Source organism: Triturus cristatus, chromosome 8 (genome assembly GCF_964204655.1).
Source record: "Triturus cristatus chromosome 8, aTriCri1.1, whole genome shotgun sequence".
Classification (NCBI taxonomy): domain Eukaryota; kingdom Metazoa; phylum Chordata; class Amphibia; order Caudata; family Salamandridae; genus Triturus; species Triturus cristatus.
Genome location: NC_140591.1, coordinates 755,164,781 through 755,186,684, shown reverse-complemented (window position 1 = coordinate 755,186,684; position 21,904 = coordinate 755,164,781).

Here is a 21,904-nt window from a genome sequence, read left to right as displayed (position 1 = left end):
TCTAAAACCAAGTCGCTATTACAAAAACACAATAAAAAAATGAATCTGCAAATAAACAATCAAATTCCTCTTTTAAGATACACATCCTGTCCTCTAAAAGCTAAATAACACCTTCACTCTCTCATCTTTCCTCTGACAGCAACAACCAGAACAGCCTGAACATCACAGCAGGAATAGAAACAGCAGAAAGAAAGGACAGCATTTGCAAATTGACTGAAAACAATGCTACAGCGGTCTCCTGCTGGGCCTCTTTGAACTGTACATATGCATTTTAACTCACTTTTCATTTCCTGCAAACAATTTTCCTGAGCAAACCCTCTCTCTACCATCATATGTTTTCCTTTTCTTAAACTCTTTCTACTTCATTCCTTGTCCAGCAATATAGTACCCATCATAATTTAAAATACCATCTATCAATTTTCCTTGAAAACTAACCAAGATGTACTGTACATGCACCTTAATCTGATCAGAGAACATCAATCCAATAACCAAATGAGGAAACTCTAGATACACTTTCACAAAACTCATGAACCAATTTTTAGCTCCTGTGTTGTTCTTTTACTCTGTACCCTATTAACATCTTTGGCTGGCACTCTGCCCTATGAAGGTCCGCGCTGATCATCTCTGCCTGTCTGAGTCAGGAGCTAGGCACGGCTCCCACCTTCCTTTCTTGCTTCACAGAACTCTCTCCCCAGTGTGGGCCCCTCCTTGGGAATTCCTCCCTTGTCTCACTGAAGGCCATAGCAAGCCTGCCACACACTGAATTCACAAGCTATGTTTTTCAACTATGAAAATCCTTTTATTCAGCATCAAGACACACTGCCTGGAGTAATGCTTGAAACACTTTTTACAAATTAAATACACGTTCTATGGTGAGCAAATCCAAATGAAACACACCCACTCAAATCAATCATAAATTAACTTCTGAGCATTGCACCGAGTTTCTACGTGCCAATTTTCAGAATGCAGTTTGTGTCTGAAGCTGGAAAGCTCCAAGTACCAACACACTGCTCCCTTTTTCTCTTTCCAGAACTCCTGCCCTCCCCCTTTTCTTGGAGAGACCGAACACATTCAGTGCTACTGAATTACGAGCGTGTATTTTCACCTTTCCTAATGCACCTTTAGAATGCGTATCTGTTCAGCATAAATATACATTACCTTGAATCGTCTCAACACCGTTTTCAATTTAAATGGGCATCCCTTCCTTACATTTTTCTCATGTTGTACTCTTCCTATGACAAAACAAATGTACATTCTTCCTAGTATTTCTGATCAAACCAGGTTTCTATTTATTTATTATTTTTTCCATTCTTCAAAATTTAAAGTGTCGTCAAGAGGCGCTAGCTAACCTCCTTCCAATGGGTATCTGCAGAGCACAACGACAACAAGAGACCAAATTAAGCTCATTCCAGACATTTTCAAGCAGAGGCCACACTCGTCATTTTGCCTGACATAGGAATTGCAAGTACTTTTCCCAAAGACGGTCCTCAGACCGTGTCAAACAAAAACCCCACACAACACTGCTTGCTGAGGCACACACAGAGCACAGTTGCTACTCACTCAAACAAGCATTTCACAAGCACCACCACCGACGTCGGTCCACAGACCTCATAGCACCCAAACACAACATTCAAACCACAAGTCAGCCTGGAGACTGCATCACAACAAAACAGTCCAAAGACTGCACCAAGACAAGAAGACAGTCCGGAGATTGTACCGAGTTCAAGAAGACAGTACGGAGACTGTACCAAGTTCAAGAAGACAGGTTCTAGCTCCAGGCCTTTTCAAGCGTAGACCAAATTACCAATTGGCCTGGCAGATTGTTCACAAGCAGTCCTAGACCTTTTCAAGGGTGGACCCGTCGGCTTGTGCCATTCAAGCAAGGTAGTTTGAAAACTGCGTCAAGACAGCACAGAGACTGTACCAAGACACAGCCTGTAAGCCCCTGCCGTTCAAGAATGGCGCAATTTTTCCAAGATTCAAATCACTCACCTGGTGCACACAGGTCGAGTCAAGTTATTCTCCACTGCTGACTCTTCCGACCAAACGGTCAACTCCAAGGTTTCACCTTCTCAGGACCCCAGCAAGTGACCACTAGACGAAGAGTCGCCTGATCAGCCGGGTGGGGCAGCTTCGAGAATCAAGCTCAGTCGTGTGTGGTTCCCCTATCCGCCCGACCGACCAGGCGCACCCTCCTGACCCTGCAACCCGATTACGGGCGAGTCGAATCACCTTGTGGGGTCCCTGTTCAGGGGCCAACTGAAGGAAGTGGCCCTTAGGGGCCATCTGGGTTACTTACAACCACCTGCTATGCCTTCCCAAGAATAAAGAGTCAGTCAGACAGTAGAGAATACAAACAAGCATTTATTACCAAAACTCTTCAGAGGAGTTCAATCTGGCCTGTACCCTAAGATGTCTGCCAAGGGACTAACCCCCCAACAGTCTACACTGAGTAATCATTCCTCCCGAGAAGCCTCAAACCAAGCCCAGAATGGAAAACTACCGGCCTGGGCCGAACATGAACATAGATGCACAGTAGGATGAGCTACCACCTGCCAGATGGGTACATGCTATTTACAATTCAAGGCCACAGAGCCAAGTCTCATTGTCTCCTAATGTGGGAGCGAAACTACACATTCAGATAGGTATGCGAGGGCAGAATGGCCTATTCATTAGTAAGTCGGGAAGCAGCCTTGAACAGAAGAGAAAATAATAACTAAGTACAGTGTTCTGCTGAGGCGAGCAATACTGAATAATGAGGCCTAGTTCAGACACAGCTTAATGGGGAGTGCAAAATACAAAATGGAGTCACACTTGCTAACTGAGGTTTGTACATTACAAGGATAACTCAGTGGGTTACATAATGTGAATGCGAATAGAACGTCATTTAGCCACACACTGCTAAACTACTTTGGCACTGAATAAGTATATAATAAGAATAGGTTTTTCAAACCAAACAGTTTAGAGTCCAGGATGTCTGCTGTCACCTGCCCCGGTGGCAAAGGACCCCTGCCACTCGGTTCACCGACAAGGAGGAATGGGCAGGTGTTGCCACCGCCATTGTGTGGAGGTGGGCCATTGTTGTACCAGACATCCAGCCACTATGTATGACATGCAGTGCAGTGTGGCCAGACAGCTCCTATCCTTCAGCCAGGTGTATGCTAGCCAAGAATCTGTGTTCGGGCAGCACTGAGGGAAGTCCCCCGTCCACCCAAATGCGCACTAACAGGGGGTAAGGAAGGCGATAACCAGATTCCATGTTCCCCAGCGAGAAATGGCGTATCAAGCAGGGTGCCCAAGAGCCTGGGCCGGAACCGACCCCAAGCCCCTGTCACCCGCCACCACCAACGGCTGATATCAGCGACTTGAGCCAGTTAGTTAAGTACCCTACCAGTCTTTTGCAGTGTCCTTGGCAATGTGGGTCCGCTGTAGCACAGAGATTGCTAATGGCCCAGTGTGCCCCACCCACAGGCGTCAGCCTGGGCCAGACATGACCCTAAGGCCTCCTCCGCTTCCCGTTCTACATTCTCCTCACCTGGACATCGACACCGGGGCTCAACCTGCTGCACTCTCTCTGAATCTGTGATTCAGCCAGCAGGAGCCTTAGTCAGGCTGGATTGCACAAGCCTTGGTTCAGCAGTCGCCACCGAGTCTCCTGGGGAACCTCAAGATGCAGGTTATGCACAGGGCCCTCTTAGGTGCAAAGTCACAGTGCTCTTGCATGTTAGGCACAGCTCAGGGGCCTCACCCTCCAGTGCCACCTCTTCCGGCCTGTGATGCAGAGAGGCGCGGTCCACCATCGGCAATCTCCTCGGTGCACCCTGGCGTAGTGGTGGCACGTGTTATGCAATGCAGACCTCTCCACGTCGGTGCACAGGAGTGCCTCTACCGATCGCATTTCCAAGGGGCACCAGGCGGTCTTCTCACACAGGTCAGCAATGTTTCTCTATGCAACCTGCCAGACTTCGCCACCAAGTAAGGGTGATCGTCAACACCTCAATGTATACCACCATGTCCCACTGGCTCGGGCCCGACGTGGCTGGCCTTCACCGTTAGGCAGCAGTAACTCCACAGCATCGAGGTCTCAGACGCAGGTCCAGCCCCACAGTCCAGACCACAGGGAATGTCCACGCTTCTGGCATCGGCCGCTAGGGTGCGCAAGGATGGTGCAATGAAAAGTGCTTCATCACTGTTTTTCCCCAGTGATGCTCCACTTTTCATAAGTGAGACCCTGATTCTGTATTTCCTCTTCCCCATGGACTCTGACTTGACTTGACTGCGTGAATTTATTTGCTGCTAATTGGCCAGCCGTCACTTTTATAATGCTAACGTTTATTTTTCTATTTAGTGTTAGTGACAATTTTCCCTTTTGCTAGCTGATCCTAACACCATGTAGCGACGTCTTGTAAATACGTCGCAAACATAGTGTTAGGATTTGGCGATCAGCGGCGGAAACAAAAATTACCGCTAAGCAATGTCAAAACTGCTTAGCAGCAATTCTTGTAAATATGCCCCTTTGTTCTTTCACAGGTGGCGCATCCACACACAATGAGTTCCCTTGAGTGCCAGTGTTGCCTGATGTGTATTTCTGTTTTGCTTACTTTCCTTTTTTCTTTCCTTTTCCTTTCTTTTTTGCTTTCATTCTTTTTTTCTTTTGTTCCTTCTTTCCTTTCCTTTTTTCCATATTTCTTTCCTTCTTTGCTTTTCTATTTTTCTTTCCTTCTTTCTATATATTTTGCCTTCTTTCCTGCTTACTTTCTTTATCTTTGCCCTTTTCTTCCCTTCATTCTTTTTAAACGTTGTTGCTTCTTTTTTCTATCTTCTTGTTGTTTGCTTTCTTTATTTTCTTCGTTCTTTCTTTTGTGCCTTTTCCCTTTTTCTTTTCTATCTTTCTTTTTGTCTTCATTCCTTTGCTTTTTTGTTTTTGTCTTCTTTAATTTTTCTTTCTGTTTTACCTTCTTTCCTTTGTCATTTTCTTCTTTCATTGCATTTTTGCCTTCTATACTCCTTTCCTATTTTTCTTTCTTTCTTTCTTTCTTTCTTTCTTTCTTCCTTTTTTCTTTCTTTCTTTCTTTGCTCCCTTCACCCTTTTTTGCCTCTTTTCCTTTTTCTTTCCTTCTTTCTCTTTTTTACTCTCTTTTCTTCTTTTTTCTTTATTGCCTTTTTCCTTTTTCCTTTCCCCACCCTTCCTTTTGCCTTTTCTCCTTCTTCCCTCCATTCTTCCTTTTTGCCTTCCTTCCTTCCCTTTTTGCCTCCCTTCCTTCCTTCTTTTGTTCTTTTTTCCATTCTTCTTTCCTTTTTGTCTGGCTTTCTTCCTTTTTTGTGTACTTTCCTTCCTTTTTTTCCTGCCTTCCTTACTTTCTTCCGTTTTTTCTTGCCTTCTTTCTCAAAGGTGAGGCTAGCAGCCAATGGTAGACCAATCCTGCTTTTAGGTCCTTCTAGCTAAGACCTTTAGATTTTACTAAAAGTGTGTATAACATCTTACTTATAGGGGTTTTCAACCAGACTTCATCCATTAGTCTATGACTGTGTCATTGCACTGCTTATGACCTCATATATTACATCCCTCATGACATGGTCAGTGCCATCACTGATGACATCTCACTGTACATGCCACAAAAAAGTAAAAGGTTAACGGGCAACACAATTTATTTACGGCATTTGCTTCCTTGTTTAACAAATGGTGACATGATTATTGGCTGCACACACAAATGTCATTTTGTGCCGCAGTAATAGCTGTGATAGCTGCTACATGCTGCAGATTTACATTACAGTTCACTCAAGCATAGTCAGGAGCAGGTCAGAGAGGCCTGTGACAGGGCTCAAGCTCCAAGATCTATTTTTCGGAAACTCGAAAAATGAAGGTTTTTTTTTTTGTGTGAAGTATTATATAGCGCAAACTAGACCCGGAGTTATCAGACCGCTTTACAAGAGCACCAGTTACATTACAGACGGACACATTCATTTTTGTTAGACATGGGGAGATTAAGTGATTTATTTACCCAGAATCACAGAATGTTGAGTGTCCCTGCCGAGACTCAAAGCCGGTTCCCCAGTTCCGAAGTTGATCGCCCTAGCCGTTAGGCCACATTCTCTCCCCAGCTCTTAAAGCGGAGAGTTAGCAAAGGGGTGAGAAGGAAACTGCTGGTGGTAGCAGTCTGCTGGGAGAGAAGTGTGGTGGCTATGGCACGCAGAACTGGATCTATTATTACAGTGGATCTGTCTCCCTTGTTGATATTTTTTTTGCTCTTAGACCTGGCATCTTTTGGCGCGATTTGCCCTGCCTTTTTGTATCTGGCCTCCTGTTTTTGACTATGTGCTGCATTTTTTTTTATCAATCAATGATCTTTATTTCGATTTAAAAAACCATAAAAGATTACATTTAATTCATATAAAAGACATCATATAATTTTCAAAGGGTACCCCGCCCGACAGATACGCGTTTGTTGAGAATCAATGTCCCAATACTAGACCTTTCTTAAAGATCAATAAATATAAATAACATTCCGTCAAAAGTTACATTTAGTGATAGGATAGCATTTTAACAAAAATTAAATTCATACCTTCATAGAACAAGTACATGTCATAATCTAATCAATCAATGGCTCTGTCCAAAAATATACAATATACAAGGTTCCATGGCGTACACCTCAAATAATACATAATAGGGCATAGTCCCTATCATGCAGAACCAGCAAGGTGTAAGGTTAAGTCTAAATTCAGATAAAACACACAGGTTCCTACAAATTTCAAAAATTTCAGTCCCATTCTCTTTCTTGTTAAATCAACCCCAAAGAGGTATCTGCTCACACTAAAAACTACTGCTTGTGTTGTATCTGATCGCAGTATTCTTGCTGCTTCATAACAGGATCTAATGCCCAAAAGCTGACAAATAGGTTTAATCCATTTCTTCCTGGAATATATATAAGCTGGGCAGAAGAATAACACATGCAGTCCGTTCTCTTTTGCACCTGTGTGGCAAACAGCACAACAACCGTCGCTTACATCCTCATCGCTACGTGCCCATTTTACTGTATTTGCATCTATCTGTAGAACACCGTAGCGAATTTCAGATAAAGAGATTTAGCAAGCTGTGGTTGTATCTCATCTAAAGAGGACTCACATTTCCCATTTGGTATTATTAAAAGAAACCTTGTAGATAAAATGCCTATTTTTGAGCTGTGGGATAAAATATCTTGATTAAAAGCCCAGAAAGTCTGTTTCAACAGTTTTTTTGAGCCCATCGACAGTCTCCGAGGGTCATCCCAGAAGTGCCTTAGTCCTAGTTTACAAAACCAATCACGAATGTGGTTTAACCATGGCAGCCTTGTACCATTTTTAATTTTAAAAACTTCCTCCAGGCATTCTCTATAATGAACAAGTTCATCTGTTGACCACAGGCAGACCCAAAACAGTAATGGCCGTAAAGTTGCCTGCAAATCAGTGCGATGGATATTTAAATCCATCACTACTGGCATTAATGGTGTACGCATAGGTAAGCTAAGCAGTTTCCTAAAGAATTTATTCTCGACCACCATAAAAGTATTCTTTGTTACGTGGCCCCACAATTCAGCCCCATAAAGGCATGCTGATTGTACCCTATATTTATATAACTCAAGTGCAGGGGAAACGGCTTTCAGACAAACTGTTCTCATCCTTCCTTATTATTGGTACTGAGATTTGGATTAATATAGTTTTGCTTTTTTCCAACTGCAATCTCCAATTCATTTTAGAATCCAATGTAATGCCTAAGTAGTTAAAATTTAGCATGTATTCTATCTTCTCATTTTTGACAGTTAGGTTTTTAAAAAATGATTTGTGTGGATTAACTGCCATATATTTCGTTTTGGTAGAATTTATTTCCAAGCCCTTCATTTCACAGTAAATTTCGAAAGTATTTAATAGGCTTTGCAGACCTTTGGGGGTTTGTGATATTAAAATTGTGTCATCGGCGAATAAAAGTGCCAGTACTGGCACCCCCCCTAACTTGGGTGAATCGTGTTCGCAGCCCAAGAGATATTCAGGGATGTCATTAACATACAACGAAAATAAGGTAGGGGCCAACACGCATCCCTGCCTTACCCCCCTTTTTACTTGTATGCGGTCTGTAATTTCGCCATTTAGACCCCATCCGACCCTTGCAAAGTTATCCTTGTGTAGTCTTATGATCTGCACGAGGATTTCCCCTGGGACACCCTGGTCTCATAGTGATTTCCACAGGAGATTTCTGGGGATGAGGTCAAAGGCTGCCTTAAGGTCCACAAAGGCAATATACAAATGGGCTTTCTTAACTGTAATATACTTCCAAATTATACAAAGAAATCTAAAAACCTGGTCAATTGTGCTAGTTTTGGCTCTAAAACCTGCCTGATATTTGGATAAAATGTTGTACTCCTCCATCCAGTTACTCAGTTTATTTAAAATTTGACATGCATATATCTTTTGTAAAACATCAATTAAACTAATCGGTCGATAATGCAACAGGTCATGGAGGTTACCCTTTTTAAAAAATAGTTGCAATCTCTGCCCCCTTCCACGTTTCAGGAATCGGTGCACCTGCTGCAACTGAATTACATAAAAGATTAATATAAGGAGCCCAAACCTCTTTCTCATGCCTCCATAGGTCACCCGGTATTTTGTCTGGTCCAGGGGCCTTCCCTACTTTTATTGCGTCTATTGCTACTATTGTTTCCTTCATGCTGAAACATAATGGGGCACTATTTGGACAAATTTAATAGTTTTCTTGATTATAATCAGTATCATCGTTAGAGGATGAATAAAGTTGTGAAAAATGGGATACCCAGGTATTTGCATCTGGGAAAAGGTCCTTATTACATTTCCCCTTTTTATTACCCTTAGATATCAAACGCCAAAAGGTTGATTGATCATTTGTTTTGCCTGCAATAATCAGCTCAGTCCAAATGTTATCTTCCCAGTTCTTTCTAGCCTGGATTAGTAGCCTCTTGTAACAGATCCTTTTTCCCCTTAGGGTTGCTATATCTTTGACCTTTGTTGCCTGGATCAAATCTTTTTTTGCATCACAGCATTCTTTATTATACCATGGGTTCTCTAATGTGGCTACCTCAGAAATTCCTTTTTTGGATTTCTTAGGAGCCTTACTTAGTATTGGTCCTAATTCTTCTATCAGTCTGTCATGCATCTCCATAATTGGAATCTCTGCTATTGGTAAGTTTACATATGGGGAAACTATTTCTACATAAATATCATAGATCTTTTTAATAGTCATTTCATTTCCCATTACCAAGGGCCATCTAAGTGCTCTACGATTATTCGTTAATAATGGCTCAATTGGACTAGAACTGAAATCACTTTTCCTTGGAGAGCTCAGCTGAAAGAGGGAGGCTACAAGTGTCAGACATAATGGATAGTGATCGCTCTCTATTCTATCTTCAATTACTAGGTCACATACCATGGGCCAGAAGGGGATAGATACCAATATGTAGTCTATACAGCTTTTAAAGCTACCCCGTATGAATGTGGGTAAATTTGGGCTGTCAGAAGGCAATCGCCCATAACAGGCACGTAGACCGTGGCCTGAGACCAGCCTTAACAACTGCGCAACGGCACATGTGCACAATACTACTGGGCTACTGTCCAGTTGTGGGATGTTATTGGCCGAGTCCTCATCCGCAAAAATATTTTCAAATCCAACCACAGGTTCAAATTTGCGGTTGAAATCACCCCCCACAATTATCAAAGCACTCTGGTTAACTGTGGTTAAAAGTTGATCCAGGTGTTCAATAACTTCAGATTCTCTGCTTGCTACATTCAGTCTACTATATATGTTAAAAATATAGACTTCCCTTTTATCAGGTGCTAAAAACTTTATTCCCAAAATATCTTGGCAAGGGGAGTCAATTTGCTTAATATCAACACCTAGAGTAGTTTTTATCCAAATAACAATACCTCCCGAGGGCCTTCCTCTTCTTGAGGGAATAGCAGCTATACTAAAGGTTTTATAACCTACCTTGAGAGGGCTTTCCAAGGCCCAAGTTTCTTGGAATAGGACTATTTCACTGTGTCCAATATAATCCTGCCATATTACATCTCCTAGGTTTCTCCTAATCCCTGCAATGTTCCATGATATCAGTTTTATCTCGGTTTTACATTCTTCCATATTTTGATTACAGTTTATTCCCTCAGCTTCATTTTCTGGTCTTGGGACTTCCTCGCAGTCATTAACAAAGTTACAAATAAAGTTACCATTTATGACATCCTCCTCGCTACACTGAGCTATTAGGTGTGTCTCAGCATGCACACTATTTGTATCTGCCATGCATTATAAAATTCCTTCAGGGTTCCTACACACTGTATCATTCGGACTATTATTACGGTTGCCTATCTGATCCCTTTGGCAGATATTCCAGCTTTGTTTTCCTGGCTCTCTTTTAAAAATACTAGTTAGAATTCCTACTGCTACCTTGTCAGTAATTATAGGTCCCAGAACACTAGGGGCAGTTACAATACTGGTGCGAGTTTCTGCAGCTACCTTATCAGTAACTGTAGGTCCCAAATCTTTGGGGACAGTTAACAGTATCCTTCCCTGCTGGACTTTATGTAATTGCCAGTCCTGGAAATCCAAATCTGACAAGCTTGAAACCTATCAGATGTCGTGATCGGTGGAAATCTAAGAACTTTGTCCCCATCTTGCGGTTTATAAAAATATCCTAGAGGGAGTACGCTGATCCCAGTGTTAGGGGAAGAAGTTGCATCACAGTGATGTAAAAAATAATGAACCATCTTTGGCCTACGGAAGTTAACCACAATGCAATCACCCCTTATGCTCTTAGTAGATTGCCCTATCCACCCTACCTTACGAACCATTAAAATCTCATCAATGTCCGAAGGATGAAAGTTCTTATGTTTCGTCAGCCAGTCTACAGTTTTATTCCTTAAGTCATTCCAATTCTCTTTCTGCCCAACCCTTAGTGCAGGAACCCCAGCCAAAATCAAAACAGAAGGACACGAAGCCAGAGGAAGACGTAGTATCTCCATATTCGGAACCGAGGAGCCGCTGGGTTCCTCGTCTCTCAGGCTCCCAACAGGGGCACTCACACCGTCTCCCCCGACTTGAGATGTTACACTTCCACTTTGAGGACCCTGCAAACTTGACACATTCAATCCTTCAGATAATACCCCCAAGCGATTTTTTCCCCCATTATTAGAAATGGGGTTATCCACATCGGTTTTGTCAATTTTGTCAATTTTCCCATCATGAATAAGCGATGGGCAACTACCCACCATTAACCTTGTATCGTCCCTTTCCAATCTAGGCAGTTGGAATTCCACATTAGTAGAGCTTAAGGTTTTTATTGCAGACTCTAGAAGGCTAATTTTTTCCAAAAGTAAAGCAACATTTTTTCCAACCAAGTCACAAACACAAGCTAGAGCTGCTCCCAGCCCTGGGTCATTTAGCCCTGAATGTAACTCGGTCATGACTCCCTTGGTATTAATATCGCTCGCTGCTAGTAAGGGCGGGATCATCTCGGTTTGTGTACCAACTGAAGTGGTTTTCGCAGGGGAAGGAGTACCATTATGCTTACAATTAGCGCAGGCATTACCTTGATCGACCTTACCACCGCTACTACCATTACTTTGTGCTGCATTTAGTTTTTGCTGGTTTTAGGATTTTTTGCACTTTACCACTGCTGACCAATGATAAAGTGCAAGTCCTCCCTGTGTAAAATGTATTAGTGATTGGCTTATCCATGATTAAAATATTTGATTTACTAGTAAGTCCCTAGTAAAGTGCACCAGGTGAGCCCAGGGAATGCAAATCAAATGCTACTAGAGGGCAGTGGCGGCTGGTGAAATTTGAAAGTGGTAGGGCGTAAAATTATTGCCGTACTGCACTGTGGTGAGCGAGTGTAGCGAGCAAGCCCGAACAACCTACGGGAGCGTTCGTGGGTTTTCACACTGAGAAAATTTTGAAAAAAAAGTGGATAAATGGTGCATTTTCATGCAAATTTGGGGAAGCAGGAAGGTTAATAAAGCAATACGATTTAGTTATTTATCATTTAAGAAATTGCCAATTTTCATGAGCTATAGAGGGCAATATTTGCATATGCTGATGTTATGACCATCAACTGAAGAACAGGGATTCATTTCAAATAAAACGTAGTCTGTGGTGCGCACACTCTAAAGTCCTATTCAGAATACATAGACACGCATACTTTCTTGTAAGAATAGATCAAATACATAAAATGACACTGCAGAAAGCCTGAATTGCATAAGCGTGATGCACATCAAAGAACTGAAACATGCTCTTTTCAATGTTTTCTTCTTACTTCAGCGTAACCTAATTTACAAAATGTAGTACGTTCTTAAAAGATTGATAATAATTGGCGGACCTGAAGCACCCAACATCGGTGGGCATTCGACTATCGTGCCCCTGGTCACTGGCAAGTGACCCAGACTCTGTCCCCTCTGCTTTCAGGTTCTTCTCATCTTTGATCCAGGCTTTTATCTCTTCGGACACTTCGCATCTTCCCGGCAGCAGCACTTCTTCACCAGCTTCCATTGAAAACGACGGCGCGACCGGACACCATTTGACACCTATGCACCCGGCTCCCCTGGGTTAGGTAACTCGAGTACTCCGGTGCTCCCGTGGGTGTTGGCCGTAGACACCTCTAAGTCCAAAAGGGTTCGCTCCTAGTCCTCTCCTAAGTGTCCTTAAACTTTAAAATTCCAACTGCGACTTTCCCCATAGAAGCTAACGGCGCTCGCGGCTGTGTTCCCACACTGCACGAGTCCCCCGTAGGTCCCCTGTGTCACTACCTTGGGTGGTTCTTAAGGGGCCCAGCGATTCTACAGGCTCTAGACCTTGTGTCTAGTAAAGTCATGGTTCTTATAGCACTATTTTAGTATATGGTTTGGTACGCCCCTAGGGCTAACTGTATATTGTGCTATTTACTGTTGATATTTGCCTTGTAACTTGTGTACTTCGACTTCTAGCCTCATAAAGAGACTAGAGGGGTGTGTTTTAGAATAAATACATATATTTTATATATACCTAGTATGGTTCTCCTTTCATTTAGTCATTCAAGAGATTATAGACTGGTAAAACAAGCTGCTTTCAAGACTTAGCCTGAAGGCTGCTCTCCATAGCTACCACTAGGATCGCTTTCAGTAAAGGTTGTCTTTAACCTATCACCATAAGGGGTTGTTTGGACTGATACAGGGTGCCCACTATAACTAGTGGACAGCATATACCAGGCCAACTTCTCACAGATGCTCAGAATAAAGAGCTGTCAGTGGTGGGTGGTGCTGAATGTGTCATGGTGTTGGCAAATTACGCCAGGCCAAAATCAGCATTACCTCATGGAGGGCACCCTGGATCCTGGACCATGCTTAATAACAGCCCCAGGATCTGGCAGGAGAATCCCTCATTTTCTGCACTGTACTGAGCACATGTATTACCCCACATGAGGTCATTCTCAATATACTGTAAAGGTGTGTGGCAAATCACCCGTTTTAAAGTGCACCAATCTCTGAAGGGCGTGGGTTTACCTCAAATAAATAACGCTCACAAGCAAGTGGTAAATGCTTTCTACCATCTATTAACAATGTGTGCCAGCACAGGTTGCCCAACAAATACGCAATTACACAAACAGTTACATTAGTTTGGTCTGGTTCTTACGCCGAGGGTTTAAGAGGAAACAGCACCTTACAGGCCTAATTCTGAGGTGGGTGGAGAGAAAAAATGCAAATGGTTATATTTTTTGTTCTTACTCCTGTTATGAGCTGATCATACATAAAGTTTGTTCTTGTTTTTGCTCATGCAATTGTCAAAGGGTCCTACCTGGAGGATATTTGATGTACAAATCGGTATGCTAGGAGTAATAACATTCAAAACTTGCCACATACCCCATTGCCAGCACCCAAATAATAATGCTGTATCAGGTGCAAATGAGAGTTTGTGCCTGAATTGTAATCACCAGCAAAGCTGTCATCGGAGACTAAACTAGCAACTAACACATTCACAGATTTTAGCACCAATAGTGTTTAAAGTCAGGCGTGCAATGCCCCTTTGCACTCAAAGGGCTTCAGCAGCCACCCCCGTCCCCCGCCCCCCTTGTGTGTGTCAGCCCGGCTGAGTCCCGGGCACACACACAGCCGCACCCGAGTACTTCACACAGGTCTTTAAAAGACCATTTACTTGATAATGAGGCTTTGTTGTGTTTTCACCCCTTCTTAGAGCCCCTGCATCTCCACTGTGCATATGGCTGGATGAATTAGCCCCCCCCCCACCACCCCGAAATTTGACTCTAGTTGGCCTCTGTTTTAAGTCGAGGTAGGAGGGAGATGAGTTGGCGTGAGGTTTAAAAGAGGGGTGAACGAGGGATTGAAGACGCCACGTGGTGATGGTCATGGGCGTCTGCAGGGAGGGCAAGGAGGGGTGCTCCAGGGGGGGGGGCAAGCGCCCCTCCTTGCCCCCCTCTGCGGACGCCCATGAGTGTAGATCTTAAGGACTCAACATGAGACCGACAGTCAGCAGCACTAACTGGTTGCAGGAGCTATTTGCAAGCCCTGGTCAAAAAATACAATGGAGGAATTCCAGTTCCAGAAATAAATACGTAAGTGTAAAGTATCAATATTTTACCTTTTGTCTGCCCAACAAAAACAAAACAGGAGAAATACAGCTGGTTCGCATCATAGATCACAAGGGTCCCTTTTCACAATGCATTCTTTGTTTCAGTAAAGGGTCAGATCTGCCATTACAGCTTTTTCCACGCGCTGCCTGCGCTTATGCTTTCCGCACAGAGCCTTGTAATACATCTTGTGAGTTCAAGCAAGCTGTGCATGTCGTTTCAGGTAGCTTGTCTGTGAGGTCCACAGAAGCGACCTGAGAGGGCCAGAAAGCAAGGTCGTAAAAACGTATTCGCATCACCATGCCCTTGAGAACATTGGTTAAGAAACAGCGATGGATGCAAAAAGTGCTGCGAAGTGTTCGGTCCTTGCAAACTTCCTCACAGTCACAATAAAGAGTGCTGGGATAACAGACGCAATGTCCGATATTGCTGTCCAAAATTTAAGTTGATCACATTAGAGACAGTGATTTAGAAAGTATGTGGAGCACGCCTTTATCGTGCCCCCACCCCACAAACAGACACACACCTTAACAGGACAAGAACGGGAGATGAAAATCTTGTTCTCACGCGTCCTTTGCTTGTGCAAAAATTAAAAAAATAAGACAAAATCGCCGGGGCTGCACTTTAAGCTGCTAACTGCTGGTGCCCTCTGCAGTTCTAGTTTTAATGTGCTTAGACATGTGTAGAATCTATTAAGCGTAACCCGCTTTTGGATATGTGGTGCCCATGAAGCTTTGCTATCCAGCATTATTCCCAAATATTCAAAGTTGGAGACACGTTCCAGTTTCTCCTTGTCCAAATATATGTTGCCTCTCAAACGACTAATCGGTAAGAAATTGTAATTCCTTATGCAAGCTCCGGCAAATAACATTTCTTCATCAACAGCTCAGAGGCACAAATCATTTGATGTTGAGGAAAAGCCAAAAACACGCAGCCCATTTCATTTATCACATAGTTCTGTTTTTCCTTCCAGTTCGTACCTTCAAACAAACGTGAATAACACGTCACTGCAAGAATATCTAACACATAAACTGAACACACGTTAGTCAAGACAAATAAAAAAACAGTTGTTTCAATAAAGCAAATTGACACAGCTCTGAGACACAACCATTTGGTGACGTTTAAAGGCTTTAATGTGAGGTCCAAATTACGATTAAAATAGGAGCAGCGAGGGGTAGAAAAAAGGGTACAGCACACACATATACACCAAAAGACCAACAACGTGAGTCACGCGCCCGCCACACTTTTATTTATTCGTCACATTTATATAATGCAAGCCGCACAGAAGGTACAGTGAAGCAGTTGCGGCTCGCACGGGGGGGGGGGGGGTGGAATGGAATATTTATGAAAAAGAAAAAACTTACCTCACAGCCGGGTCCACGGGTCCGCGCCACCTCGCTCTCAGACCTCTGATCCCCTGGGCGCCTTCACTAACGGTACTGGAGGAGGGGCCTGCCAACCCATCTCAGCCAATCCTGGCGCTGCCAGCAGCTCCAGGATTGGCTGAGGGCACAGCCTACGCTACGCCCGCCGCCTACCCATTAGGAGACCGAGGGGCTCCTAATGGGCATGCGCAAGGCAGCAAAAGCACAAGTACGCATGTCTGGGCACGGAGTAAAAATTAATCTCCATGCCCACTCATGCGCACTTGTGCTGCCTTTCCCTGCCTTGTGACAATGCATGTCAGTCAACATGACGCCGGACCGCCCACGGTCCGACGTCATGCTGACTGACATGCATTGTCAGTTAGTTTTCCCCACCCTCGGCGAGACACCGACGAAGCTGCAGGCGCGGGCGCGGGCGGGGGGGGGCTACGCCCCAACGCCCCAATGGACGATCCGCGATTACGGGCGAGTCGAATCACCTTGTGGGGTCCCTGTTCAGGGGCCAACTGAAGGAAGTGGCCCTTAGGGGCCATCTGGGTTACTTACAACCACCTGCTATGCCTTCCCAAGAATAAAGAGTCGGTCAGACAGTAGAGAATACAAACAAGCATTTATTACCAAAACTCTTCAGAGGAGTTCAATCTGGCCTGTACCCTAAGATGTCTGCCAAGGGACTAACCCCTCAACAGTCTACACTGAGTAATCATTCCTCCCGAGAAGCCTCAAACCAAGCCCAGAATGGAAAACTACCGGCCTGGGCCGAACATGAACATAGATGCACAGTAGGATGAGCTACCACCTGCCAGATGGGTACATGCTATTTACAATTCAAGGCCACAGAGCCAAGTCTCATTGTCTCCTAATGTGGGAGCGAAACTACACATTCAGATAGGTATGCGAGGGCAGAATGGCCTATTCATTAGTAAGTCGGGAAGCAGCCTTGAACAGAAGAGAAAATAATAACTAAGTACAGTGTTCTGCTGAGGCGAGCAATACTGAATAATGAGGCCTAGTTCAGACACAGCTTAATGGGGAGTGCAAAATACAAAATGGAGTCACACTTGCTAACTGAGGTTTGTACATTACAAGGATAACTCAGTGGGTTACATAATGTGAATGCGAATAGAACGTCATTTAGCCACACACTGCTAAACTACTTTGGCACGGAATAAGTATATAATAAGAATAGGTTTTTCAAACCAAACAGTTTAGAGTCCAGGATGTCTGCTGTCACCTGCCCCGGTGGCAAAGGATATCAGCGACTTGAGCCAGTTAGTTAAGTACCCTACCAGTCTTTTGCAGTGTCCTTGGCAATGTGGGTCCGCTGTAGCACAGAGATTGCTAATGGCCCAGTGTGCCCCACCCACAGGCGTCAGCCTGGGCCAGACATGACCCTAAGGCCTCCTCCGCTTCCCGTTCTACATTCTCCTCACCTGGACATCGACACCGGGGCTCAACCTGCTGCACTCTCTCTGAATCTGTGATTCAGCCAGCAGGAGCCTTAGTCAGGCTGGATTGCACAAGCCTTGGTTCAGCAGTCGCCACCGAGTCTCCTGGGGAACCTCAAGATGCAGGTTATGCACAGGGCCCTCTTAGGTGCAAAGTCACAGTGCTCTTGCATGTTAGGCACAGCTCAGGGGCCTCACCCTCCAGTGCCACCTCTTCCGGCCTGTGATGCAGAGAGGCGCGGTCCACCATCGGCAATCTCCTCGGTGCACCCTGGCGTAGTGGTGGCACGTGTTATGCAATGCAGACCTCTCCACGTCGGTGCACAGGAGTGCCTCTACCGATCGCATTTCCAAGGGGCACCAGGCGGTCTTCTCACACAGGTCAGCAATGTTTCTCTATGCAACCTGCCAGACTTCGCCACCAAGTAAGGGTGATCGTCAACACCTCAATGTATACCACCATGTCCCACTGGCTCGGGCCCGACGTGGCTGGCCTTCACCGTTAGGCAGCAGTAACTCCACAGCATCGAGGTCTCAGACGCAGGTCCAGCCCCACAGTCCAGACCACAGGGAATGTCCACGCTTCTGGCATCGGCCGCTAGGGTGCGCAAGGATGGTGCAATGAAAAGTGCTTCATCACTGTTTTTCCCCAGTGATGCTCCACTTTTCATAAGTGAGACCCTGATTCTGTATTTCCTCTTCCCCATGGACTCTGACTTGACTTGACTGCGTGAATTTATTTGCTGCTAATTGGCCAGCCGTCACTTTTATAATGCTAACGTTTATTTTTCTATTTAGTGTTAGTGACGATTTTCCCTTTTGCTAGCTGATCCTAACACCATGTAGCGACGTCTTGTAAATATGTCGCAAACATAGTGTTAGGATTTGGCGATCAGCGGCGGAAACAAAAATTACCGCTAAGCAATGTCAAAACTGCTTAGCAGCAATTCTTGTAAATATGCCCCTTTGTTCTTTCACAGGTGGCGCATCCACACACAATGAGTTCCCTTTAGTGCCAGTGTTGCCTGATGTGTATTTCTGTTTTGCTTACTTTCCTTTTTTCTTTCCTTTTCCTTTCTTTTTTGCTTTCATTCTTTTTTTCTTTTGTTCCTTCTTTCCTTTCCTTTTTTCCATATTTCTTTCCTTCTTTGCTTTTCTATTTTTCTTTCCTTCTTTCTATATATTTTGCCTTCTTTCCTGCTTACTTTCTTTATCTTTGCCCTTTTCTTCCCTTCATTCTTTTTAAACGTTGTTGCTTCTTTTTTCTATCTTCTTGTTGTTTGCTTTCTTTATTTTCTTCGTTCTTTCTTTTGTGCCTTTTCCCTTTTTCTTTTCTATCTTTCATTTTGTCTTCATTCCTTTGCTTTTTTGTTTTTGTCTTCTTTAATTTTTCTTTCTGTTTTACCTTCTTTCCTTTGTCATTTTCTTCTTTCATTGCATTTTTGCCTTCTATACTCCTTTCCTATTTTTCTTTCTTTCTTTCTTTCTTTCTTTCTTTCTTCCTTTTTTCTTTCTTTCTTTATTTGCTCCCTTCACCCTTTTTTGCCTCTTTTCCTTTTTCTTTCCTTCTTTCTCTTTTTTACTCTCTTTTCTTCTTTTTTCTTTATTGCCTTTTCCTTTTTCCTTTCCCCACCCTTCCTTTTGCCTTTTCTCCTTCTTCCCTCCATTCTTCCTTTTTGCCTTCCTTCCTTCCCTTTTTGCCTCCCTTCCTTCCTTCTTTTGTTCTTTTTTCCATTCTTCTTTCCTTTTTGTCTGGCTTTCTTCCTTTTTTGTGTACTTTCCTTCCTTTTTTTCCTGCCTTCCTTACTTTCTTCCGTTTTTTCTTGCCTTCTTTCTCAAAGGTGAGGCTAGCAGCCAATGGTAGACCAATCCTGCTTTTAGGTCCTTCTAGCTAAGACCTTTAGATTTTACTAAAAGTGTGTATAACATCTTACTTATAGGGGTTTTCAACCAGACTTCATCCATTAGTCTATGACTGTGTCATTGCACTGCTTATGACCTCATATATTACATCCCTCATGACATGGTCAGTGCCATCACTGATGACATCTCACTGTACATGCCACAAAAATGTAAAAGGTTAACGGGCAACACAATTTATTTACGGCATTTGCTTCCTTGTTTAACAAATGGTGACATGATTATTGGCTGCACACACAAATGTCATTTTGTGCCGCAGTAATAGCTGTGATAGCTGCTACATGCTGCAGATTTACATTACAGTTCACTCAAGCATAGTCAGGAGCAGGTCAGAGAGGCCTGTGACAGGGCTCAAGCTCCAAGATCTATTTTTCGGAAACTCGAAAAATGAAGGGTTTTTTTTTTGTGTGAAGTATTATATAGCGCAAACTAGACCCGGAGTTATCAGACCGCTTTACAAGAGCACCAGTTACATTACAGACGGACACATTCATTTTTGTTAGACATGGGGAGATTAAGTGATTTATTTACCCAGAATCACAGAATGTTGAGTGTCCCTGCCGAGACTCAAAGCCGGTTCCCCAGTTCCGAAGTTGATCGCCCTAGCCGTTAGGCCACATTCTCTCCCCAGCTCTTAAAGCGGAGAGTTAGCAAAGGGGTGAGAAGGAAACTGCTGGTGGTAGCAGTCTGCTGGGAGAGAAGTGTGGTGGCTATGGCACGCAGAACTGGATCTATTATTACAGTGGATCTGTCTCCCTTGTTGATATTTTTTTTGCTCTTAGACCTGGCATCTTTTGGCGCGATTTGCCCTGCCTTTTTGTATCTGGCCTCCTGTTTTTGACTATGTGCTGCATTTTTTTTTATCAATCAATGATCTTTATTTCGATTTAAAAAACCATAAAAGATTACATTTAATTCATATAAAAGACATCATATAATTTTCAAAGGGTACCCCGCCCGACAGATACGCATTTGTTGAGAATCAATGTCCCAATACTAGACCTTTCTTAAAGATCAATAAATATAAATAACATTCCGTCAAAAGTTACATTTAGTGATAGGATAGCATTTTAACAAAAATTAAATTCATACCTTCATAGAACAAGTACATGTCATAATCTAATCAATCAATGGCTCTGTCCAAAAATATACAATATACAAGGTTCCATGGCGTACACCTCAAATAATACATAATAGGGCATAGTCCCTATCATGCAGAACCAGCAAGGTGTAAGGTTAAGTCTAAATTCAGATAAAACACACAGGTTCCTACAAATTTCAAAAATTTCAGTCCCATTCTCTTTCTTGTTAAATCAACCCCAAAGAGGTATCTGCTCACACTAAAAACTACTGCTTGTGTTGTATCTGATCGCAGTATTCTTGCTGCTTCATAACAGGATCTAATGCCCAAAAGCTGACAAATAGGTTTAATCCATTTCTTCCTGGAATATATATAAGCTGGGCAGAAGAATAACACATGCAGTCCGTTCTCTTTTGCACCTGTGTGGCAAACAGCACAACAACCGTCGCTTACATCCTCATCGCTACGTGCCCATTTTACTGTATTTGCATCTATCTGTAGAACACCGTAGCGAATTTCAGATAAAGAGATTTAGCAAGCTGTGGTTGTATCTCATCTAAAGAGGACTCACATTTCCCATTTGGTATTATTAAAAGAAACCTTGTAGATAAAATGCCTATTTTTGAGCTGTGGGATAAAATATCTTGATTAAAAGCCCAGAAAGTCTGTTTCAACAGTTTTTTTGAGCCCATCGACAGTCTCCGAGGGTCATCCCAGAAGTGCCTTAGTCCTAGTTTACAAAACCAATCACGAATGTGGTTTAACCATGGCAGCCTTGTACCATTTTTAATTTTAAAAACTTCCTCCAGGCATTCTCTATAATGAACAAGTTCATCTGTTGACCACAGGCAGACCCAAAACAGTAATGGCCGTAAAGTTGCCTGCAAATCAGTGCGATGGATATTTAAATCCATCACTACTGGCATTAATGGTGTACGCATAGGTAAGCTAAGCAGTTTCCTAAAGAATTTATTCTCGACCACCATAAAAGTATTCTTTGTTACGTGGCCCCACAATTCAGCCCCATAAAGGCATGCTGATTGTACCCTATATTTATATAACTCAAGTGCAGGGGAAACGGCTTTCAGACAAACTGTTCTCATCCTTCCTTATTATTGGTACTGAGATTTGGATTAATATAGTTTTGCTTTTTTCCAACTGCAATCTCCAATTCATTTTAGAATCCAATGTAATGCCTAAGTAGTTAAAATTTAGCATGTATTCTATCTTCTCATTTTTGACAGTTAGGTTTTTTAAAAATGATTTGTGTGGATTAACTGCCATATATTTCGTTTTGGTAGAATTTATTTCCAAGCCCTTCATTTCACAGTAAATTTCGAAAGTATTTAATAGGCTTTGCAGACCTTTGGGGGTTTGTGATATTAAAATTGTGTCATCGGCGAATAAAAGTGCCAGTACTGGCACCCCCCCTAACTTGGGTGAATCGTGTTCGCAGCC